The sequence below is a fragment of the Bos taurus genome, chromosome 24, assembly GCF_002263795.3.
Source record: "Bos taurus isolate L1 Dominette 01449 registration number 42190680 breed Hereford chromosome 24, ARS-UCD2.0, whole genome shotgun sequence".
NCBI lineage: Eukaryota > Metazoa > Chordata > Mammalia > Artiodactyla > Bovidae > Bos > Bos taurus.
This window is the reverse complement of record NC_037351.1, coordinates 59,826,113-59,852,375: the sequence shown is the minus strand read 5'-3', so window position 1 is coordinate 59,852,375 and position 26,263 is coordinate 59,826,113. Positions and strand designations below refer to the sequence as shown.

At 43.7% G+C, this 26,263-nt stretch overlaps 1 long non-coding RNA gene across 2 annotated transcripts; it reads right to left on the bottom strand.

Moving 5' to 3' along the window:
* Positions 1-2,723: 2,723 nt before the first annotated feature.
* On the bottom strand, positions 2,724-25,212 carry LOC104975811 (uncharacterized). 2 transcript variants are annotated; one of them, XR_003032439.2, is made up of 3 exons: positions 24,934-25,212; positions 6,054-6,124; positions 2,724-3,314 (listed from the first exon to the last, which is right to left on the bottom strand). It is a non-coding gene; the product is annotated as an uncharacterized lncRNA (long non-coding RNA). The 2 variants fall into 2 exon arrangements; XR_815288.4 differs by lacking the exon at positions 2,724-3,314 and adding an exon at positions 3,988-4,126.
* Between the last annotated feature and the right edge of the window lie 1,051 nt (positions 25,213-26,263).

Genomic DNA, 26,263 nt, shown 5'->3' with positions numbered 1-26,263 from the left:
GTTCTGTTTAACAAATATACAACATCTCCCTGTTGCAAACATGCATAGGTTTTCAAAATATTCAAGAAAACAAATGAAAAGGTAGTAAAAGGAAGTTGTGCCATGTCAAACTTCCTTTATATTATCATGATTTCTTAAGAGAAATGGAACATGGACACAGTCACGATGAACTTCTAATTATGCGGTGTTCAGGTTTAGGAAGCACTTCAGTACACAGAGTTGTATGATGCTTGTAACTCTTCGAGCTGTGTGTTACTATCCTGATTTATGTACTCGATGCCACCATTGCCTCAGGTTTCTGAAAAAGGCAGTAACTTCTGCACGTCTGCCCTCCACAAGGAGGGAGCAGCACTGGGGTCGGCCCTTCTGAATCTCTCTGCCTTTTTCTTCTCCTCTGTAAACCCTCTTAGCTGGATGTCCAGGAGGCACTACGCTGTGTCTTGCAAGTATCTCCTGCTGGGTCTTTTTCAGTTTGTTTTGCTTTTATTAGATTTTATACTGACTGACATTTTCATAAAAGCTCATTTTCCTTAATTTTCAATAGCTCTAAATAATCTCTGTATTTACCCAAGGTCTTTCAGTTCTTTGGAAATAATTTGATAATTGGTACAGAAAATATTATAAGATAGATTATGATGTGGGATGATACGATAAAACGCTTTTAGTTTTAACTTTTGTTTAACCCAATCTTTTATTGATTGGATTATCCACTGTATCTACAGCGTGGGGAGTTGGTACCAAAATTCTGGACTGCCCAGTAAGCTGTAGATATCTGAGGGGAGGCTTGACCTGGAGGACTTGTTCTATCCCCGTAGACAAATTAGGGCCCTTATTGCCATAGTCACTTTTGATAAAAAGGGTTGCAACCAGTTTCACACAGGCAATACTAGGGAACGTTCGTCATGAGTTTTTCCCTGATACATAAAATGTTGGGCTGAACAGTGGAAGTAGAAATGACTTGAATCTCAGTTCACCCCACAGACAGTTCACCTAACTAATCACAGCTGTTCTTAGCATAGATGGTGCTTGTTGTGGCCCCACAGAGCAGGCTGTACCTTCTCTTCATCCCAAATTTGGTTTTAGGTGTTGAAACTGATGATGCCACACCTACACCCAGAGGGCATGGAGAGGTTTGTGACTCACACACGGGGCCTTCTGGGGAGAGCAGGTCCGAAAATGGGGTGAGAGAACAGGGGAAGGACGTTGGCTTGGAACTGTGTGCGGGGGCTGGGGTTGGGAAGAAGGTTACCTCTGTGGGCTGGGGCTTGCTTGTTTGAACGTTTGGTTGGCACCTAAGAGGGAGCCCCCAGCCTTTCCTGCCAGCTTACCTGACTGTGTGTAGAGCAGAAGCAGAAGAAGGACTAGGGGAGTTTAAAGCTCTACAGCCAAATATCACAAATGGGTTGCACTCTGTATTAGAGCTGACTCATGCTTTTAGGTGGAATCCGGCTTTTCTGGGCAGATGCGCTGTACCCAGGGTGAGGCGCTCACAGACCTCCCATTAATTGCCTCCTTTTTACCATCCTTCTCCTCTGCCCTATGGGATCCTCCCTGTAGTCCGACCTCAACAGCAAATGTAATAGTTAAACTCTTGACTGAAACTCTTGTTTCTCTTTTGTTTATTTATGTATGTGCGCTAAGTTGCTTCAGTCGTGTCCAATTCTTTGTGACCCCATGGACTGTAGCCCGCCAGGCTCCTCTGTCCATGGGATTCTCCAGGCAAGAAGACTGGAGTGGGTTGCCGTTTCCTACTCCAGAGGATCTTCCTGACTCAGGGATCAGACCTGTGTTTCCTGCAGCCCCTGCATTGGCAGGCAGGTTCCTTACCATTAGCACCACCTGGGAAGTCTTTTATTTATATTCATGTTTAAACAGATATGTTTGTACTGTGTGTGTGTGTGTGTATGTGTGTGTGTGTGTGTATGTGTGTGTGTGTGCGTATGCAGATTGGAGGGAATTGTTTCCCTTTGGGGTTGGGAGTGTGTGTTGACCTTGTGGCATCTTGGCGGTGAGTTGTAAATGATGAATGAACAGAACAGGTCCCCTGCTGGAGGAAAGAGAGCTGCAGAGGAGCAGGAAGAATGAAGACGCACTTAGCTCCTTTTTGATTTTACATTCACAGCGTTAACATGATCATCGACCATGGCTGAGCTCCTCAGGGATGCAGTGTGTAGCCTGAGTGTTGAATGGAATGGAGTCAGTTTGGGGACTCTCATGCAATTGAAAAGAGCATCATTCCCAATAAGTATGTTCTGTACAGATACAACTCGGGATCAAACGCCTTCTAAACTTATAAATTTCAGAAACTGTGAAGGAGATATTAAAGGAGAATTTGATTTGTACAGGGGCTTCCCCAGGTGGCTCAGTGGTAAAGAATCTGCCTGCCAATACAGGAGACTCAGGAAATGAGGGCTCGATCCCTGGGTTGGGAAGATTCCCTGGAGGAGGAAATGGCAACCTGCTCCTGTACTCTTGCCTGGAAAATCCCATGGACAGAGGAGCCTGGCGGGCTACAGTCCATGAGGTCACAGAGAGTCAGACACGACTTAGCAACTGAGCACAGAGGCATGACTTGTACAGAAATTATCTGATCTAGATTTTCAATAGTTTTTTTTTTTTTTTTTGGAGACAGATTGCTGTTTTCTGTTGTTGCTTTTTGCTTGCTTAATTTCAAGTTCATGTGTATCTCATGCAAAAAACCCTGGATAAATGTAGGGCAAAGAAGCTACTTCTCACTCATTCCTTAGAGTCAAAAATTATTAAAAATAGAAAAAAAAATTGTTGAGACAGATTATCCATGTGATTGAAGGCATTTAAAATGAAAGCTTAGCACAATCTTACTAATGATTTTGGAATATTAAAATTAGAGTCTGTCAGGTGCCAGGTGTGTGAACAGAGCAGATCACACAATTAGGCAAAATCTCAGGTAAAATTAACTCCATTTCAACTAATTCATACATGAATTTAATGTATCTATCTGCTGGGCTTAGAGATGGATTGCAGTTGGGAGCGACAGCTTCAGAAGAACCCAAGACATCCTGCTTTGCTTGAAGATTCAAGACAAGCCCTCGGCTGACTGTTGTTCCTTTCACAAAGACTATGTGCCAACATTATCATTCTTGCTGGAGTAAACACAAAATGTGAGAGTCTCTATTACAGCGCATTTTCACCATGATATTTTAAAACCACTCCTGTGTTTTTACTTAGCATTCATATAATGCTTTCCGCTGGGAGAACACTTTGAAATGTCCCTTGTCAATAATCTCTCAAGCCACTCAATGAGATAGGTTGGTATTCCTGGCGCCATCTCACACCTGGGGAAACAAAAGCAGAAGGAGGTTGTTGGACCTGAACCAGATCATAATGTTTGAATACGAGAATGAGAACTAATAGCCCTGGAGTTTCCAGTCTGTTGTTCAGCCAGCTGGCTTATGTTCCTCCAAGTCTTGTTACTTGTGTAAACTCGAAAGAACTGTTAGGTCCTTGAAAGGTACATTTTCAATAGAAAGCAAAGCAGAATCAGCACTCTCTCAAGAGAAGTACTCTTCTATTGATTACCTACCATAGAGTCACTTCCCCCCTTCACTCCTTGTTTATACTTTCCCATATATAATACAGAAGAAAAACAACTATGGGAAATGAGCCAGATGTTTCAGCTAAAAAAAAAAAAAACTTCTGAATATCTCTGGAAGGTCTTCATTCTGACAGCTCAAAGTATTAGATTTGGGAGGAAGAGAGCCAAGAAAGAATTTCTTCAAACTTGGAGGCATGCAGAGAAAAGACTAATAGCAGAGGTGATGAGAAATACTCAAGGGAGAATGTTCTTGTGGTGCAGAAGTTGGTATGGTTAGAGCATCAGGAAAATTTGGATCAGATAATGCAAATAATATACACAACTTTTTCACAGATACAAATTAGAATTTTTATTAGGAAATCAAATGTCCATAATAGAGCATTTTTAGCTGCTTGGCAAAAAGCCTTGGCTGAACAAAAGGAATTCAAATGCATTTGGTGACAGCTGATGTGGAAAAACTTTTTATAGTACATGCTCTATCGTGTGATGCAGTTTGTGAATTTTCTCAAAAAAAAGTGACAGTCAACAGAGGCCTGTGTTTGTGGGCTTAATCTGTAAAAATAAAAGAATAAGATTCCATGAAAGATGAAATTGACAACTTATCAACATTCAAAATAGAAACAAGTTTCAGTGCTGTTTTAAGGAGGATGAATGAACTGGAGAATTGTTCACCATACATTTCCAAACTTATGGTACAGAATTTAGAAAATTAAAAATGTAGTTTTGTATTATTTGCTGCCAGGGTTAGAAAGTAGTTCTAAAGAGATCCCCAGGAAGCTATAAGGCAGTCTAAAGACTTCTAGATAAAATTAAAGTCTTTCTTCATTTTCTTTCAAGATTCTTAATTGCAGTAGAAGACATTCTACATGTTCAACTTCCTTTTGTCTTGAATTATCTATTATTCTTTAGGATGTGTGCGTGCTAAGTCACTTCAGTGGTGTCTGACTCTTTGTGACCCCATGGACTATAGGTCACCAGGCTCCTCTGTCCATGGGATTCTCCAGGCAAGAATACTAGAGTGGGTTGCCATGCCTTCCTGCAGGGGATCTTCCCGACCCAAGGCTCAAACCCCATCTCTTCTATCTCCTTGCTGGCAGACAAGCTCTTTACCACTAGCGCCACCTGGGAAGCCCAAGGGTGGGTCATATTCTGTCTCCTCCATGTAGCCTTTATCCCCTACTTACTCCACACTCGAGAGACCCCAAGACCACTCTCGAGGTTCATGCTTCACTAGAAGGACTTACAGAGATGGGAATAAGTGATTATACTCACAGTTGTAGCTTACTACAGTGAAAGGAGGCAGATTGAAATAAACCAAGGAAAAAGCACATATGACAGAAACCCAGAAGAAACCAGGGCACGCTTCCAGGAGCCTGTCCCAGGGACCGTGGATGTGTGACCACACAGGAAAGGTGTGCCCACGAGAGACATGCCCCTGAGCCTTGGTGTCCAGAGTTTAGGTTGAAGTTTACCTACCTGGACTCCAGCCTCCCAGAGCAGAAACAGGCACTCACTGCGAAGCACACTGTGACTACAGCCATCTGATCAAACCGCACTGAGCTGCTCAAGCTTTCAGGCATCCACGAGCATTCTGCTAAGGCAGAATACTGCAAGATCTCAGAACTTAGCTCCTAGGAGCTGGCCAAGGGCCAATCCTGAAGTAGGCATTTCTTAGGAATGTGCAGGGTTTGAGCAACCCAGGTCTGCTGAGTTACCTCTTTCCCACAAATTTCAGACCCATAGCCTTGACCTAGGATCTGTTCATAAGCTACTCATATTTCTCTGAGCATCTATATTTAGATAGCATTTACGTAACAGATATAGCAATCGTTGTTAGCATAAATATACCTAACATTTGGAGGATCCAGTGTGGGTTGTTATACACTTAAAGAAACAACCAATTCATCCTGTGTAGGCATGACATACATTTTCATATATTTGTACTAATTTGGTTACTTGAATCTCGTAATAAACTTGTGTAAAACTAGTCAGCAAAGAAATCAGCTGAGGCTTAGCTAAATCCAGTTCTTCCTCAGACTAGTCATTTTCAATCAGTATTACATTCTGAAGAGGATTTAACTCCATCTTCCAAAATATTTGATCATCAATATGATAATTATATAGTATTCTTGCCTGGGAAATCCCACGGACAGTGGAGCCTTGTGGGCTACCATCCATGGGGTCGCAAAGAGTCAGACATGACTTAGCGACTAAACAACAAAAATACTTTATTTACATAAGACAGTTGAATCTTCCTGATAATGCCAGTGTTATACCATATTGCAATATAGTCATGGTACAATTTAGGTTTATTACAGAAGAAGTCGGTAAGAACTACCGAGTTATTTTCTATTTCTTTCCAACAGACTGACCTTTGCCCATTTATCAGATATTATCATAAATAGGAATCATTAGAACTGGCCATGATTTGGGTCCTTCTGTTTTCCAAGTCAGCTGGGGACAAAGCCAGTTACCTCACCTTTGTTCAAAATCATGAGTTGAGACAGGTTTCCACCATCTGTTCTTGTGTTGCTGAACTCACCCCTGCTCCTGTGGAGAGAACATGAGTGTTACTCAGAACAGTTCCCGTCCCTGCTGACCTGACCCTGGGATAGGTCTTATCCTGATCTCCTCTTGGGGTGAGAGCACTGAGCATGCGTCCATGTCAACTACAGCTGCCCCAGAGAATGTCCATAGGTCTGAAGATACACAATATCCCATAAGAGCACCCTTAAAATCTCAGCAGCTGGATGGAGCCCACCATCTCAAGATTATCTCAAGGCTACTCCAGCCCCAATCTATATTGAAATAAAGTCCAGAGGGACTGGTGGGTCAAGACACCAGCCGTGTCTCAGTGCTGTGTCCTAGCATCGTCCAGCATTATTGGTGAGTCAGCCAGACTCACTAAACTTCACTAAACTTCACTCACAGACTTCACTAAAGTCTTGTCATCTTCAGGCTGATTCCCATCCCTTGTGCTCCTCATGGGAGAGAATGCGTCCGTATTTCTCCTCTGAATAGTGGTCCCCTCGGCTTGTCCTGGGATGTCTAGACTGTCACCTATCTCCCTCCTGTCTCGTGAGCTAGTTTTGTTTAACTTAAAATGTACACTGCTGCCATTATTACTAATGACCTGAGTGCTGCAGTCTAGGTACTAAATCACGGCCAGCTCTTTTGCAGCTCCATGGACTGTAGCCCACCAGGCTCCTCTGTCCATGAGATTTCCATGGGGCATGTCCATGAGGCAAGAAGAGTGGAGTGGGTTGCCATTTCCCTCTTCAGGGGATCTTCCCGACCCAGGGATCAACCCTGAGTCTTCTGCTTGGCAGGTGGATGCTTTACTGCTGAGTCACCAGGGAAGCAATGACCTGAGTGCGGTTTCTGTTGTTAGGTTTCTCCCGCTAGGGCTAGATGAGTGGTAAGGCTGGAGGAGGCCACGAAGCTCCCTAGCCCTGCTCCTTCCACGGTTGCGCTGCTCTCCAGGGGAGCCTGGCCTCGCTATGTGGAGCCTGCTACTCTATTCTTATCAGAAATCCATTTTTTTTTTTTTTTTTCTATTCTGTTGAATAGCTTTCTACCTACAAAATGAGAGTAACGTGTACTTGTACACAGCTCACTGCGGCATGTCAGGCAGGCAGCTTCTGTTTTGTTGTTACGGGTTGTTGCCACCCTTCAGAATTTCCCAGATGAGGGGATCCGCGTGTCTCTATGTTCAAATATGCCCAAGCTCCAGAGAGTCCGTGCAGGTGTGCTCAAGAACCCAGATGCTGCGTTCCGCTTCGATGGGAGAGCCGGGAGGGCTGGCTGGCGTCAGTAATGCTGCAATTGTCCCGCTTGGCAGTGAGGGGCTGGCTTCCCTCCTTCACCCCACCCCACTGAGTGTCTCCCTTGATCCCAACTCCTTTATTTTGGAGACATAGGTGCACTTCAATCTCTACTCCCGAGGCCACCGCCCTCTTCCTTTAGGCTATTTCTACTGCTGACTGAACTCTCATAGGAAATGCTCCCACTGGTTGGAACTAGGGTCAGTATCACAGTTACAACATCCCACTGACTTGGTCCTGCAGAAGGACGTGCTTTTTACAGGACAGTTTCCATGAAAGAGATTTTTTTACATCTCATATCAAATTTGTTTATTCCGCAGATAGGGAGGGAGAGCTGAGAAACAAAATTTTGTGTTCTCTTTAACCTGGTTCTCAGATACTAACATTTAGCAAATTTGGACACTATTACATTTGAAAAAAATGGAAAAGGGTCAAGATTTCTTATAGCTTCTTTGGAGATTTCAGGTGGCAGGACTATTTCATATTACCTCTCTTTGACTTCAGTGGCTGTAATCATTTGGTATGCCTATTATGAAGTAATGTGTAAACCAATCCCTGAAGATAAACGGATTTGAGTCATTTTCATTTTTATAATTACAATTTTATAATTTCAAGGAAGGAAGTTCTGGATTCAGACGTTTCAATCATGTCATCTTTTCTAATTTTACTTAGCAGCTTTATTTCTATAACTATATTAGTCAGATCTGTGTCTGAATCTAGGGATTTTTCCCATTGAAGCTAGATTATATGAAATTTTATCCCTTTTTTTTTTAATACCAGCACATATTTTGGGTTGACATATCAATCACATTCTGTTTTTATACAAGTTTAGTTATAATGAGAGTTGGCAGCAGTGTGAAGAAGCGACATTTAAATCCCTGAGCTTGGTTCATACATGGCTCCGGAAGTAGGGACTTAGAAAAATTCTCCGATCGATTCAGGTGAAAACCATTTTTGTCTAAATGAAATATTATATAGTTCATTGATGGCCCCAAATAATAACTGCAATTTTCCCATTTGCTTTCAAGATGTTCTGTGAACAGTATCTCAGCTCATCTTTTTCGTGGTTGAAGTGTCCTAGAGAATAGTCATAGCATTTGTGACACGTTGCCAGGTGCTTAGATATTTTAATACATGAGAATGGACTCCTATGGTGCCATTAGACTCTGTACAAGCTTTTGGAGAATAGACATTGGGCCTTTTGTATTATTATCTTTCTATTTCCGTACACAGAGAGCCTTCTGTGTAGTACATACACATTTAAGAAAAGTTTGCTGAATGGCATCGGATTCCCATCCTTGTTAGTTCCACACTCTGTTCTGAGTGCTGTAGGCACATTAGGTCACTTACATAGCACAAGGCTCTTTAAGTAGGTGCTATTATTATCTCCACTTTTTGGCTGGAGAAACTGAGGCATAGAGACTTAAGTAACTTCACCACATAAGTGGTAGAACTGAGATTCAAACCCAGGTTCTGGGTCTAGACTCGCACGCTTACCCGCTGCACACCTATTACTAGGTCGCATGTCAGGTGCTCTGTTAACAGTGGAGAGCTACGTACTGTGTCCCCCTGTGTGCATTGGTGAGGGGACCCAAATGGACAAAGTTCTCGTAAAATAAACACTGGGGATGTAATGTACCACACGATGACTGTAGGTAGAAATACTGAATTGCATATTTGGAAGTCGCTAAGAGAGTAGGTCTTGGGCTTCCTTGGTGGCACCAGCAGTAAAGAACCCACCTGCTATGCAGGAGACCTTGTGAGATGTGGGCTTGATTCCTCGGTCAAGAAGGTCCCCAGCAGGAGGGCCTGGCAGCCCACTCCAGTATACTTGCCTGGAGAATCCCATGGACAGAAGAGCCTGGCGGGCTACGGACCATGGGGTCTCAAAAAGTCAGACACGACCGAAATGAGCACGCACACGCAAGATCTTAAAAGTCCTTATTACAAGAAAAGTTATTTTTGTAACTCTGTGTGGTGATGGATGTTAACTTGAAAAAAGAAAAAAAAGAGAGATCTTTGGTAGATCTTGGCAGACTAAGATTTTCTAAGGCAGGGTCTATTGTAAACAAACTTTTTATCTACAGATATTTCACCCCAAAGTAAAGCTTTATACTATTAGTATGAGGCTTTAGAACCCATTCTTAATTTTTTGCTAAAATGTGTTTTCCTCACAGTTTCCACATTTAGAATGATGCGACATTTGGACCCATGTGCTGTGAAGTTGTTGCTCTCTTACTATATTATAAGGATATCTTTTTGACCATGGAATCACACCAGGGCTGGCTGACTTGGAGAAGACCACTGCCAGAGGCCTAAGCAAAACCCCATGGCTTTGGACCATGAATGCAATTAATACATAATAAAAAGGAAACTCCATAGGATGGAATAACTGTCTACCCCTTAACTTTTCTGATGTTTAAGCATCAGCCACACCCAGAGGTAATGCAGAATTCTCACTGAAGTAGTTAACCCCGGTGGGCCCAATTCATCCTTAAAATCTTTTGACATATCAGGTTTCAAGACTCCTCCATTCATAATTTCAGTGATGTAGTCTTAAATAATTCAGAATGGCATTGTTATCTCTTTCAACTGCCATGAAAAAACCAACTACCATAATCTGTCTCATCAATATGGTAAGCATTCACCCATTCATTTACCATTCAGCAAATATATATCGAGAGCCCAGTCTCAATGCATAAATAGCTGAAGCCAGAGCCATATTGAGAAGTTATGGCTCTGCTATGAAAAAACAGCTACTTCATTTTTAAGGAGTGCTTGTTATGATCTGTAGAACTATTTAGGAAATAACTTCGAGGTTCATATAAATATAGCTCTGAAATCTGTACAAAGACCATCCTTGCAAAATTCCTGGATCTGTGTCTGCTCCTCTAGGCCAAAGCCATTTTCTCTTTTACTTCTCTGCTCATAATTGAATTGGCATATTTATACATGGGTTTCATCATTAAGCCTAGGACAGTCTGGGTGGGGAACCAATCATGTTTAGTCAAGACTGAGAGTGCTTTAAAATGAAGAAGAACTAGGGAAGCAAAACAGCGAGAATGGAAAGCATCACTTGGGGACATGGACGATGGGTGAGCTGAAGGAAAGGGGAGGACGGTGATTCCTGCCGAGGCTGTGCTCAAGGAGGAATGTGCAGCGGGGGATGACAGCTCAGTCCCTTTCTCCCCGATGCCATCCCGACCTGGGCCCTCGGCCCACTGCTTCAGATTGGGCAAGCTTTCTCTAACTTTGATGACTGGAAATCTAAGAGATTTTTAGAAGCAGGAAAAGTACATTAACTGTGAGGTTAATTTTCATCTGAGAAGCACTAACCTGTGCTTGTATTTTATTATTTATTTTCATGAGTTATTGAATGAAATCCTTTGGTAACGGTACAGGTGAAATAATGCACTTCCTGCACATCCTTCCTTTTAACCTCTTTCTTCTCCAAATATGATGGTGTATGGTGTCCATGCCTACGTGTGTATTCCTACATGCCTACGTGCGTATTCCTACATGCCTACATGTAGCTGCATGATGCCTGCTCTGTGGGGAGATGTAATATTTGTGGTTTCCCTTGTTACCTTAATCTTCACGTTTGTTCTATTCTTAGTTTTACAATTAGTTGTGTTGAAAGCTTATGGCCAGCCTGTCACCTTTGTCTTTCTTGGTGTTTGTTGGTTGGCTAAAGTTGCTTTTCCAGCAGCTTGCTTGAGAAGAACCTGTGAGTATCACACTCTTCTGTTGCTGTTCAGTTGCTCAGTCGTGTCCGACTCTTCACAACCCCGTGGGCTGCAGCACGCCGGGCTCTTCTGTCTGGTGACGGACAGAGTTCTTGCATACCTGCATGTTCAAAGTTTGTCCAAAGCTATCACCAGAGTGGTTGAATACTTGATCCTTGATTTGCACCTGCTTTTCTTGACTGTGTTTTCATGTTCCCCCCTTCCTGGTCAAGACATGTGAGATCACTTTGTCTTTTCCCTTTGTAAATTGCCTGGATGCGCTAAGATTCTACCTTTATACCCCAATAACTTTACCAGGATGTGTCTTGTTAACTATCCTGACAGGCACATGATGGGCTGTTTGGTATGGAGATTCAGGAAACTCTTCTTGAATGTTCAAATAGTTATTCTTTTGAATTGTTTCAGTATTACTCTTTAGCGTCTCCACTTATGCATAGTTTGCATTTGCTTTGACTGCTTTCCATAACTGTTTTCCCTCTGACCCTCTGAAACTTTTATTTCCTCTGTATTTTTCACTCTGTTATTTCTTAAATTCCTAGCAGTGTTTGCCGCGGTATTTATTTGCTCCGTGATTTTTGGTTGTTTCGCTGATGGCTCTTCCCCTCCCTTCTACTTATTTCCCAAGTTCTCTCAGCTCACATTTTAATTTCTTCTGTTACCTAAGCAGTAACTCTCTTACCCGAGTTTTGCATTTCTATTGTGAGATCTTTCTTCACAGAGGCGATGTTTTAGTTTGTGAGGGTGATCATAAGCAATGTTCCACAGGCGGAGCGGTTTAAACAATGGAAATTCATTTCCTCATACTTCTGGAGGTTGGAAATCTGAGATCCATGTGTTGACTTCTCCTGAAGCCTCCTTCCTTGGCTTATGGATGGCTAGATGGCTGGATGGCATCACCGACTCGATGGACATGAGTTTGGGTGAACTCCGGGAGATGGTGATGGACAGGGAGGCCTGGCGTGCTGTGATTCATGGGGTCGCAAAGAGTCAGGCACGACTGAGCGACTGAACTGATCCTCCTCCTCTGTCTTCACATGGCCTTTCCTCTGTGTCCTTATATCTTCTTATAGGACATCATTCATACTGGACTAGGGCTCACCCCGGGACCTAATTTAGCTTTACTGCTTTTACTCTTGTTTCCCGATATAGTAACATTCTGAGGGACTGGGGCTTAGATCTCATAGGCATGAATTTAGTGTGGGGTGACGCAATTCAGCCCATAATAGGTGATTAATTTGTAATACTTTTTAAAAATTCTTGTTACATTAGTTATCTACTTTTGGGGCAACATTTTCTGGTTAGCTGTTCTTTAATGGTAAAAACATTATTTTTCCTTTTTTTTTTTTTTTTTACTAATTGTATTTTCATATTGATTCTTTGGGGATTTCTTTTATAGTGCTCATCGAATGAGTTGAATTTTCCTAAACTATCTTTTTGGTTAGGATTTCTTTGGGGGGGGGTGTTGGCGATGGGTGGGAGTGAGTAGTTGGCTGGTGGTCTTCCAAAGGCTCCTTTCTTCTCTGCCCAAGGAGAGGGAATGCTTTCCACAGCTGTGGCTCCTGAAAGTGAGTCACTGAGGGGTCTTCCTCCTTGTTTCTTAAAGTGAAATAAAACCCACTTAGGAGACTTCGTTTTGTCAACGTTTTTAGCTCCACTTCTGCACCTATTTTCAAACACCAGATATGTAGCCTTCATGAGTCAATGTTTTCACTTCCAGGAAGTTTTTTTCCCCAATACTTGATAAGATTTGTATCGTTGGGCCTGTCAGCACTTAGCGTTTCCTCTGCCTGACAACCTGTGTAGCTTTCGTTTTATTTCTGCTAATTTTAGAAGGCTTTATGTATGTTTATGAGTCAATAGATTATGCATTTCTTTTATTCTTACTGAAAGTAGAGTTTTAAGTTGTTGGCTTTTTTTTTCTTGATTTTTAGGATGAGACATGGAAAGGTAATTCTTACTCAGCCAAGTTTATGATGGAAGTCAACTAGTAATTTACTGAGTCATTACTATCTGCCAAACTCAGAGCTTAGTACTGCATATGCATTATATCCAATTTAATTCTTATCCGAGTGGTAAGAAACAGGATGATAAATATTATGGTTTAGCTCCTTTATCTCCATTCTCTCTCCCTTTCAGAGTGTTATATTGCTGCTAGGGCTGAAAAGTGATTCTACATTTCTCAGACTTCCTCACAGCTCAGGTTTATGTGTGAACTGATGTGCCTCCATACTATTTGGAATCCAGAGCTGAAGTCCACATGCTGCTGCTGCTGCAGGGTCTGCAGGGGAAGCGTTTGTGGTTCTGCAACAGTGATAGCAGGATGGCTGTAGAGAGTAGAGTGTACCGTCCACCGTCTGCTGATGAGTTTCCAAAGCCTGTGGTTGTGGTAGCAGCTTTGGGTTTTTAGAACCTAGCTGAAGTGGCATGCAGTTAGCAACTGGGACAGCAGCTTCCTGATTCTCTTGTTTCTGGATTGTGCCAGACAGCAGCTCTTGCGGAGGATCACTGGCGTGGGCTTGTCCTGGTGGCCCGGAGCACGCACCTCGAGCCCCTCCTCCCTGGCTTTTGTAGACCCCTAGTTCTCTGCACCAAACCTGCATCTGATGGCACCAGCCCCGAAGGTTCTGATATTTGAAACTGAACGATGACTGGCAGATACTTTCATCTCCATCTTATAGAGAGGGGAAAATCACCTAAGTGGAACTAGGATTTAATCCAAGTTTGTTTCCTTCTACCATCTCTCAACTATCTATTAAGGTTGACCGATCACAGATATCAAACATTTCTATAGGGTTTACTAAGTGCCAGATACTTTTTCAAGCATTTTAAATTTGTTGACTGAGTAATTCTCACAACAATCCTTATAAACCAGATATTTTAAAAAATATTATCTTTATTACACAAGTAAGGGACTAAGAAACAGAAAGGCTGACGAACTTTCCCAAGGCCACATAGATCTGCTCCACAGTTTGAGTTCTTAGTGGCTTGGCTGCCTCCATCTCAAAAACAAGGTTTCCCTTTATCTTACATTTTGAGGTTTCGTTTTGTAAGTTACTTTTGCAATTTAGTCTTAACCCTGTGTACAGATGTCGGATATAAGCTTTATTTTTTATAGATTCATCAATTTGGTCCTATTCAACTTCTTCTTCCTAGAATGTTCTGAATATCTGCTTAATATGTTGCCAGTGTAATGGAAATGGTACTGTCATAGAACTATGGAATATCAGGATTGGAGGAAGGCCTATTAATTATCTAGTTCAAGGACTTGAATTCTCTCTATGATGTTTTTGCCTGTTTATCAGTTAGCCTGGGAGGTTGAGCGTTTCTCCAGACATCCATTTCATCTCCACCCAGGATCTAGCAGTAAAGTCTAACTAAAGTGAAAAGTGAAAGTATTAGTCACTCAGTTGTGTCTGCCTCTTTGTGGCCCCCTGGACTGTAGCCCTTCAGGCTTCTCTGTCCATGGGATTCTCCAGGCAAGAATACTGGAGTGGGTTGCCATTTCCTTTTCTAGGGGATCTTCTTGACCCAGGGATTGAACCTGAGTTTCCTGCATTGCAGGCAGATTCTGTACTATCTGAGCCACCAGGGAAGCCTAACCAAGACTGAACTAAATCTGCATTGTTATGACCCCCATGCATTAACTCTTGTAAATATATACCAGCTGTTGTATCTGTTTTATATCAAGGCTCTTCAGATATTCAAATATAGTTATTCTGGAAGATTCCTGGAATCTTCTCTTCTCTTCAGGTGCCTATTTTCAGTTCCTTTGACACAGTTTTAGGATTCCTATTGGGTTCAACATACAGATTGCTCTGAATTTATTTGAACTAAACACAGATTTAAAGTTGGATGTGATTGGAAACGAATGACCGAGGACTTCACCACTCTTGTCTTGGATGTTGTATCCTTTGAGAAGCGACCTTGCGTTACTGAATCACGTTGAAAGCAGTCAGTTAAATCTGTAACCCTTCCCGACTCATGCATCTGTTAGGATTGTCTCCTCCATCCTAATTTCTCTGGGGCTGTCCCACTTGCTCTCCTGCTCCAGCCACAGTGGCTTTCTCTCAGCCTGTTGCTATGTCCTGGCCAACCTGAGTAGGGCCTTTGTATAAGGGCACCTTCTGCCGGGCTAGTCCAGTCTTCCTTTTCTTGCTCCAGTTCCCCCGATGCCTTCCCATCTGGTTTGATTTGCAGCACGCCTGACAGTTTACCAGGTGTGCAGTGCCTCCTGTGGGCAGCCTGTCCTGATTTTCTGTTTGTTAGGTCTCCCTAACGCATGTTTTCAAGGCTCTGCGCTTCCACCTTCATGAACTTATTTCACTCATTATTGTTTTAGATATATAATTTTCACACAACATTAAGAATTTCTGACCTTTTTGTTTGCCTTTCTGTTCTCAGTTCCTGTAGACGTGCCAAGTCACTCAGTCGTGTCTGACTCTTTGCGACCCTCAGGACTGCAGCCCACCAGGCTCCTCTGTCCGTGGGACTCTCCAGGCAAGAACACTGGAGTGGTTGCCATGCCCTCCTCCAGGGGATCTTCCCGACCAGGAATCGAAATCACGTCTCCTTTGTCTCCTGCTTGGCAAGCAGGTCCTTTACCACTAGCGCCACCAGGGAAGCCCTCGGTTCCTGGCACACGTTCAAAATACGTGTATTGACTAGTTGATAATAAAGTGACATCAAATCATTTCCACTAAGTATCATATTGCTGGTTTTGACTCATCTAGTCTATATTTGGGATTCATGTCTGTGTCACTGAGAATATTTGCCAATGTCACTAACAAATTTTGTTAGCATGCCATTCATGCTCTTCTCCAATTGATGGCTAGAATCCTTTATCTTAATACTGGAGAGATCCCTTCAGGCTGATGTCAACCCTCTGAAATATGTCCATTCAGATAAGATTGAATTCACTTTGCCATATGACCATTCAATTCATATTTCTTTAGTATGCCTATATGATATCAAGATAGGCATTAATTCCCTCTTTTGGATTCTGGAAAGAAAAAAAGCTAAATCCTACTACATCTCACTGAGATAATCTTGTCTTCTAAGCTCTCAAAAACGAGTCCAGCTTAACTCAGGAAGCACGCACCTGGCTTCTAGTAACCGTAATTTCTTTGTCTAAATTCTCACCAATCTTAAATAGAAACTTGCTTAAGATTATGCTCTATAATATACACATGTATAATTTTTTCACAACCGTTTGAGAATGAGGAAGATCACAAAGAACATTTTTCAATGATTATATGTTTATCACTCTCGACACTTATCATTAACATGCTATCTAATAAGTGATTCATATTCAAATTTTCCCCATCATCACAGTGATGTTCTTCAGAGCAAGATCCAAATAAGGCTGACATGCTGCATTTAGTTCTGGTGCCTCTTTAGACTTCTTTAATCTGGGGGTTTTCCTGCCTTTTGCACGTTTTGTGACACTGAACATTTTTGAAGAGTTCAATCCCGTTGTTTTTGGAATGTTTCTCAATTTGGATTCATCTGATCATTTCTTCATGATCAGATTCTGGTTAGACATTTTTGGCAGAAACACCGCTTGGGGATGTGTTGTGCTCAGCGCATTACACGAGGGGACAAGCGATGTCCATTTGTCCCGTTGTCGGTGATTCTAATTTGATCTGGTTAAGGTGGTGTCCATGGGTTTCTCCTCTGTGAAAGTAACTGTATCCGTTTGTCCTTAGAAGCTCCTTTGTGAAGTGATGTTTTGAAGTCTGCCCCCCCTTTTTTTTTTTTTTGAAATGAGACCTTCATGTTCTCCACGATCTTTCCTTTTAGTGACTTTTCAGGAATGTTCACTTGTACTCTCCATGACAAAGTCTCTGGGTGCCTGTTGGCGGTTACTCCCTGGGGAGAGGAATATTAACTCCAGGGTATTCTCTACCAAACTCTTTACCAAATCGGAAGCTTCATTTCTCTCTTGCCAATGTCTGTTCCGTGGTATCACTCTGAAGATTAGTCCCTCTGAAGATCCATCTCTTTTGTGGAGCAACTGTAAGCAACAGAGTTGAGCAGTTCTTTCCCCTTTGTTATATGTTAAGATTTCACTGTGGGCTCGAGCCACTCTTCCCTTCTTGATGTGTCCCATGCATCCCTCTCCTCTATTTTCCCAATTGCTTTGTTACTGCTGTCCTTTGCACACTTTCTCGAAAGGCGGAATACAAAGCATTGCACTTTGATTATTATTATCATGCTTACCCTCGTGAGCCTTACATTCTGGACACTATCCTTCCTTCGCTCGGGACCAAGGACAAACGCACTAGATTTATCCCTAATCCAGCAGTTTTCTTGGGAGCTTGGCTCAGCCCTCTTTTACCCTCTCTTCTGCCTTGCATTCAGTGGCCCTATTTTAACTGGAACTGCTTTTGCAAAGATCACCCAGTGCTCATTTTCTGCCGTATCTTACTGGACAGTTTATACATGTGCTCCTGTTGACCATTCTGTCTTTCTAAAATTTCTCTTTCCCTTGCTTTCCAGACAGGACACTCTTCTGTTCTCTGGTAAGACAAAGAACCATTTCTGCTACTCTGTGATTGTAAGTTTGGTCAACAGTTATTAAAGTAATAGTCTCTTAAAATTTTGGCATGAAATATATTATTGCATATATATTTAAGTATTTTTTTGTTTTACTTAATTGTGGAATTAATTTTAATAGGACAAAAGCCCTCAAAAGGATTCATTAGAAATTCGGTATGATGTCAAGGAAAAATTGCACCGGAGTTAACCAGGCAAGGAAGACTTTATTCTAGACTATTGCAGGAGGGGAGAAAGATTGAACTCAGCTCTTGAAACAAGAAGTGAGGGGGTGTTTTAAACTCTGAGTTGAACTCCTGAAAAAGTGCTGGAGGACATCAGAGGGAAGTTTGGTCAGTGGGATTAGTCCTCCGGTGTTGGCTAATTGTCTCTTGTTCACATCAGGCTTCCCCTCTCCCACGCAGACTAGGAGCCAGAGGTGCTGTCTTTCTTAATGATGACATTTCAAAGGGACACCCTCCCCCCAGGCCCTTGAAAAAGAAATCCCCGGGTTATAAAACAGGCAGGAGGCTGAGAGAAGATTTATCTACATGTCAAAGGAGCAGAGAAAAAATTTGCATTTACAGTACAAGTTTTTTTTTAAAGTAAATGGTCTAAGAAAAGGGAGGTCAGGGGCCCGAAATTCAGGAAGAAGCCCTTCGGAGGTTTAGTCAAGCCGAGGGGCGCATCAAGGCCATTTTGATCCATGCAGAGTAATGGCTTCCAGCGTATGTGCCAATGCAAAAATCGTCGTTGACTCTGAGTTTTGAAACAAGTTCCTGCTCACACCCAGAGGCCAAGATGGAAAAGTGAGCCGTCCACCTGAAGCGCATATTAAAAGAAGAGTCCAGCAGTGTGGACAGAGGCAGGAGGTTTTGTGCTGGGAGGGCGGGAGGCACCAGGGCTCCGAAATGCAGTTTGTAGTGATTTTGCTTCTGACCCACGAGAGGCTTTCATCTTGCCTCTCTGCATTCCATACACAAAGAAGGTATTTTTATATCTTCTAATTAATTTAACTGTGAGTCCAGAGCCTTTGAGGCTGAGAAGAAGCACAGTGATTCATCCCCACACTCCACACCTCCTGCTCCCCTCGTCACTTCCCTGCTGTCCTTTATGTGGAGTTTTAATATGACCCTCCTGCCTTGGTATCGGCTTTCCTGTGTTTAAATCCTGGTTTATGCTGTAAAGCTCTTGTGTTGAGGATGCAGTCTTATTATTTTAGTTTTTGTTCAAATGACCTTGAAGTGTTCTGTAGAGAGTTAAAAAACAGTAAATATTTTAAGTGGTTTAGGATTTTTATGGTATTCTTTTAATTTTTCAAAGATTTGATCTTTATCCTTCTTTATAAATTTCTGAGTCTGATCTTACTCGACAAAATAGCTTATCTCCCTGATTTTTGCTAATCTACCATTATCTTGAGCATCTGATGGGTGTGTAATTGCTCATTGTATTAGTTTGGAGCCCCCCAAAACAGAGGTTATGCAATTTGGAAATATAATTTACTGTTCCATGATTCTTCATTTCCAGCCAGATGCTGGCCCTTGTCTAAATTCAGATCTTGTCTAAATGCAGATCAATGGACATTGCAGGACTTGTTTAAATATGAACAAAGTCTAAACATCTAATGTGATGGTAACTCTCCTCCTTAAGGTCTGAGGACACACTGCAGTTTCATGCAGAACGGTGTGTCGCTCTGTGAGCAGACGCTGTCTTCTCCCTCCATCTTCGGGCCACCAGTTGTTAACAGTTTGCTGAGTTTGCTTTGTTTCAAAGTCTTTGTTCTAGATTCTTTGTTTGAGATCAATACACAAAAGTAAATATCTAACCAAGTGATATTTTAAAAAGTTTTAGTAACACTGAGTTATGACTCAAATCATTAGTGAAAAACCAGGGATCAGTAGGTTTTTTATTAATAACCAGCCTATTGCTTAGATAGCAGTCATTGTTTTGGCAGGCATCTCAAGAATAGGAAAGCTCATGCAAAATACTTTTTCTGTATGAAACTGGAGGTTTGATCATGAGAACTGGTAGGAATAGACTGATTTCTCAGAAATCTTATCTGTGAGCAAATCTATGGAAGAATTTAGGGTCTGTTAACACTAATGTATTGCTGCTAAGTCGCTTCAGTCGTGTCCGAGTCTGTGCAACCCCATAGACGGCAGCCCACCAGGCTCCCCTGTCCCTGGTATTCTCCAGGCAAGAACACTGGAGTGGGTTGCCATTTCCTCCTCCAATGCATGAAAGTGAAAAGTGAAAGGGAAGTCACTCAGTCGTGTCTGACTCTTTGCGACCCCATTGACTGCAGCCTACCAGGCTCCTCCATCCATGGGATTTTCCAGGCAAGAGTACTGGAGTGGGGTGCCATTGCCTTCAACACTAATTTAGTACCTACCAAATAACAATTAACATGGTTTACTTGTGCTATTTCATTTAATCCTTCCTCACACCCTAAGCTGTGAATGCCATCTCTATTCTACACATAAACAATCCAAGTTTGAGAGGCTGAACAACTTTTCTCAAATTTACTTAACCAGAATTAGCTAGAAGATTTTAGATACTTAATAAATTGCTATCACATGCCTCTTCTATCCCATATAAGAGATCTACAAAATGTGTTGTTGAGCTAGTGTTTAAGTCCAGTCCCCACAACTGAAAGAGGTATGATTATTATCCCTGTTTTACAAGTGTGTAAACTGAGTGCCAAAGAAGATAAAGTTGAGATTGAAGAGCTGGTAAAGGACAGACTTATGACTGACCCCAAGAATGACAACTCTAGAGCCAGAACTCCGACTCCATGCTGACCCGTAGGTTGGTGAATCCAGCGCTGTCACCAAGGCGCTTGGAGAAAATGAAGGAGGTGATCACGGTCACAGCCGTGTGGGCGTCCATCCCGTCCCTCTAGGGTGGCGCAGGCTCAGGGCATGATTACAGCCGTGTGGGCATCCACCCCATTCCCTCTAAGGTGGCGCGGGCTCAGGGCGGGTGCTTGATCACGGCCGTGTGGGTGTCCATCCCGTCCCTCTAAGGTGGCGCAGGCTCGGGGCATGATTACAGCCGTGTGGGCATCCACCCCATTCCCTCTAAGGTGGCATGGGCTCGGGGCATGATCACAGTCCTGTGGGCGTCCATCCCGTCCCTCTAGGGTGGTGCGGGCTCGGGGCGGGTGTTTGATCACAGCCATGTGGGCCTCCATCCCGTCCCTCTATGGTGGAGCGGTCTCGGGGCATGATCACAGCCGTGTGGGCATCCACCCCGTTCCCTCTAGGGTGGCGTGGGCTCGGGGCGGGTGCTTGATCACGGCCGTGTGGGTGTCCATCCCGTTCCCTCTAGGATGGAGCGGGCTCGGGGTGGGTGCTGGGAGAGGTTTCTGCACACACAGCTCTGTGCCAGGCATTCTGCAGTCCTCAGCGGCTCCTGAGTCCTCCCCAGGCTGGACTGTTTCCAAGGAAACATGAAAAGGTGTTGGAAATTTGGATAGAATATGCTGATCCTTATTGACATGAAAAAAAAGTGAATACTTTGCAGTTATCTCCTCTGCTCAAACATCATTTCCTGCTGCTCTAGCCCCCAAAGAATTGGGTCTTAGGGCAGCTGGTCAGTGGGGCTCCCCTGGCCTCTTGTACTAACCCGGAGGGTTATGACTCAGGGCTTGTTCTAATCCGAGTCTCTGCTTTCTGTATCATTCATGTATCACCAGGTTATTGGCATTTCAGCTGAAATATGAAAGATTTCATCTGATTTTGGCTTGTGGGTCTTCTCTCTTTTAGTAATGCACCCTAACATCAGCTCGGCTCTTCAACTGAACTAAGACAATATTTGTTCATTGCATCCTAGGTTGCTACTTAGCATCATGGCATAGTGGCTCCAAGCATAGATGCTGGTGCCTGGCTTCTTGGGTTCAAAGCCCGCTGCCCCTGTGATAGCTTGTCCAAGTTATTTAAACCCTAACGCCTCATTAAATAGTACTTATATCACAAGATCTCAGTAAGATCATACATTTAAAGTGCTAAAGAACAGTACTGCAAATCACATTACCTTATAAACATTCTGATCGAATGGGATAGTACTGAGGATGTATGGAGGAATATAATTAATATATAAAATAATTCCTTAATACAATTCCTTAAGATTTAGGAAATGTTAATTGAAGATCTCTTGTGTGAGATATCATGCTGATCAAAAAAGTTTGTCGGTGCCCTGAAGGATGTTGCAATTTTTAAGAAAGATAACTTCTCATGTGTTTGAGATTCACATGCCTGATAAGAACTAGGCTTTATGAAAATACAAGGAAGGGAGAAAGGACTTGCTTCCTGTTGGTACAGCGAGGAGGGCATTATGAGGCAGGATGGGGGCAGTTCCCACTGATGGCATTTAGACTTTGGTGGAAGATACACTGGCAGAGGAAACCACGTGAGCAAGAGCATGAGGCAATCTGTACTCGGGGGTGATCCGTTCTGATAGGCGTCCTGAGGGAAAGTCACGAAAGCCACTTGCATAAATAAAGAAACTGCGGCCGTGGGGAATTAACGGCGACGGGTCACATGGGGTTCGGGTGTGACTGGCCCATTCCCAGCGGAGGGCTCCAGAGCCCTCTCCGCACTGCGGCTCCCGCTCTCCCCATCTCTGCTCCCGCTCTCCTCTCCTTTCTGCACTGCCCGGAGTTTTTCTTCTTGCTCATCTTTCCGCCCCTGCCCTCCCCCCTCCCCCATTCATCACTTTAGCTTGCTTTTCAGCTTGATGTAATCTTGATTTTATCTCTTCGGATCCTTCCAGCTTCAACAGCTGATGCCAACCGCTCAACTTCTGGGCAGCTAATATTCCCATTCCCTGGGGGAGTCTGCTTGGTCACCCGATCTTTTCCCATCAGGACGAGGCCCAGGCCCCTGCCAGTCCGCAGACTGATTGCTCTGGGTCAGGTGCTGCCCTCTGTCCCCTTGGCTGTGACAAGATGTGGCAGGATCTTGTGATATGAAACGCAACCTCCTCCACTCCCAGGGCGGTTTCCCTTGGAACTGACGCGGCCTGACACGAGGCTGAGGCCTGGCTAACACACTAGGGAAAGCTGTCCGGGCTGCGGGTCGCCCTTGAAGAAGCCACGGAGCGGTGGTGCTTGAAGGCTGAGCATGGGCGGCGTCGCTGGAGGAATAACCTCACAGTGTAGACAGCATTCGGGGAACGGCTACGTTTAATGAGTGAGAGGAGGCCAGCTTTTCAAGTCTGGGCTGCGGTGGTGGGAAAAGACAGCCCTGCTCCTGATCAGGGCCGCGCCAGCTCTCTCTGCAGCTGCCCCGAAGGTCGAGGAATGCGAGCTGGGCCAAAAGCGGGCGGGAGAAGGAAGGAGGCTGGCAAATCTATTTCTTGCCCTTCGTCCTCATCAAGGACAGTTTTGAGAAATAGTTTCATGGGCTTTGTGGAGACAACTGGCGGGATTGAGCCACCAGCTGTGTTTGCTCCGAAGCTGCGGCCAGCACAGTAACACATCCCCATGCTTTTGCTCGCTCTCATTTCCTCTATTACAGCTTTTTCACTTTATTTTTTTAAAGAAAAACATTTATTTATTTGGCTGCGCCGGGTCTCAGTTGCGGCGTGTGAACTCTTGGCTGGGACAGTTGGGATCTAGGTCTCTGACCGAGGAGCGAACCTGGGGCCTCCCTGCATTGGGAGGGGGAAGTTTTAGCCACTGGGCCACCAGGGAAGTCCCTCCCCGTATTTTTGGGTTTCCCCTCTTTATTCCCCAAAGCATTAGGTGATGTGTTTTTCCTGGGGCTCCATTTTCAAGGGGACCTGGGGTGAAACACCTTCATGAAATATGTTGACGATGGCTCAGCACAGTTGACACCCAGAACTAATAAGTTAAACTCTAGTCTGGGGTTTCCGAAGGTGTGGGCCTTGAACCAACAGCATCAGCATCATCTAGGGATTTGTTAGAAATGCAAAATTCATTAGAAATTCTCGGGCTTTGCAAAGAGCCTTGCGGTACCTATTGAATCAGAAATTCCAATTGGTTTTAATGCATGCTGAAGTTTGAGAACCACTGCTATAGTCCAGAAGTGGATAAACTCTTGTCTGTGAGCCAGCTGTTTGTTTTTGTGGATAAAGTTTTGTTGAAACACAGCCACTCATTGTTTTACATAAAGCCTACAGCTGCATTTGTGCTACAAGGCAGAATGGAGTAGCTGAGACAGTCTGAAATATTTACTATGTAGCCCTTCCAGAGGTGGTTCGCCAACCCCACTCTACTTCAGCCCTGTCCTTCTGTTCGCTGGGGTGAGTTATATCTTTTCTGGAGTTGGTGGTTTCTTCCCGAAGCTTGTTTGTGCCAGTGTTCTTGATACTGCAGTCCTTTAACTGCCGACTTCCCTGGTGGCTCAGTGGTAAAGAATCCGCCTGCCAATGCAGGAGATACAGCTTTAATCGCTGGGTTGGGAAGATCCCCTGGAGAAAGGAAAGGCTGCTCACTCCCATATTCTGGCCTGGAGAATTCCCTGGACAGAGGAGCCTGGCGGGCTACAGTCCATAGGGTTACAAAAGGAGCTGGACATAATTTAGCAACTAAATAACAACAGTAACAACTTAACTGCATTTCTATCAACCAATGTCATATGAATTCAATAAAGAAGTAGGGATTTGGGGTTTTGTCTTCATGAGACTAAGTTGTATCCTCAGATATGGAGGAACTGAATATGGGGAAGGAAAACTGTATTTTGTAGGCAGATTGTCTGGTGTGTGGAAGGTGGGTGCCCCTAGTCCCTGAATCATTCAAGCTCAACAGTACATATGTAAAAATACATGCTGATTTTGTGCTGAAGAAATGGCTATAGAAAGACATTCACGGGGCAGCTCAAGTGCTAAGCCTCTCATCTGGAGGGGGATTTAGGAGGCATCTAGCTGTGTTGCTGTCATCTGAATATTTTCACCAAATCACGTGAAGAAAAATCTGACAAAAATTGTAGCAATTGTACCATGAAACCATCTTTAGGATCACCTTTCAGGGCAGATACAATCAATCATCTGCCCGAGACAGCCTTTAACTAAAGGTCAAACAAATTTTTTCCTAGACACCCTGGAGAGAAATATTTAAAAACTCAAATCGTTGTCTGCGATGTCAGTGGTATTGTTTTGGGTACTTAAGCGCTAACATCACTTTTTTCTGAACTTAGCACCATGTAAATTGCCGTCTTGTACTATGGCACCTGCTAAGTGATCTTTTTTCCTGTGTTCCAAGTCTGAACATTGTATTAAAATATTCACTTACCTGCAGATCGAGGTAATGTCCTGTGCATTTCTGGTGTGCTGTTTCAGACCAGCTTCGTCTCTGTTCTCACCAGCTCCGAGGGTCTACTTGGGCTTCCTTGTCTTCTGGCCTCTGGTTTCAGCAGAGCAGAGGGCAATCCGAGGGGGTGGGGCCTTGTAGCTCAGCCATCACCCCGAGGGGCTCCGCATGCTGCCCACAGACCCTGGGCCTGTCCTGTGTCTCCTCACAGCCCGGGGTGGTAACAGATCTCTTCTAACCGGATTCCCTGTTACTCACTGTGGCTGCTCACACCCTTGTACACACTTATCAAACTTTCCTTCGATTACCTAATCCGAGTGCCACGTGTGTTTTGCCAGGACTCTGGGTGATACATCGCTTTGTTTGTCATTTAGCTCATCAAAGCACAATGCATATTTTTAAGATATTATATTCAAAAAGAGAAAAGGGTCGTAGAAATCATAGCTTTCTTATCTTTTATTCCTTTCTAACTTTCATGTTAGGATTTGAGAGTGTCTGTTTCCTACTCAGGCTCAGACTTTCCTGCTGTTTTCCCAACTTAACTTTGAATCGAGGCAAAACCTCAAAGTTCCAGGGATAACTTTGGAGACGGGAGGGGATGAGAGCCGGGTGGACGAGGCCCAGGACCCTTCATCGAAGCTTCACCAGAATAGCTCCCTTTTCATCTGTTCTCTAGGTTGAGCTTCTTTGTAAGAATAAGTTTGCAAGTTTCACAAAAGAATTCTACTGTTTAAACGTGTGAGAGTCAGTGGGTTAAGGGATGGAATGTTCCCTCTGAAGTGTAAATCACTGATCAGAAAGGGCTGACACCTTATTGACCATTACCAATTAAGGAGTCAGAATCACTCCCCAGTACGGCTTCGGGCTGTGTAGATTTGGGTTGAATTCGTTGGTCCTCATGATTTCAGAGACTCAAGGAATGTGACGTGGTCACACTCAGGAGAAAAGCTGAAAGGACAGGGGTGAGATCCCCATGTGAAGACAAAAATGTCCTATACCTGTTTTGCATTGATTCTTAGAACAGTCAGCCTGTTGCAGACAAGGGGCTGCGTCAAGGGCAGCAACGGTCTCAAGCAGAAGCAGAGCCTGGTGACTGGCACTTGAGGAGTTTGTTAGGAGGAAAGAGGTTGGTTGGAGCTAATTGTTATCTACTCAAACCAGTCAATCCTAAAGCAAATCACCCCTGAATATTTGCTGGAAGGCCTGATGCCAAAACTGATGCTCCAATACTTTGCGTACCTGATGGGAAGAGCCGACTCATTGGAAAAGACCCTGATGCTGGGAAAGACTGTAGGAGGCAGGAGGAGAAGGG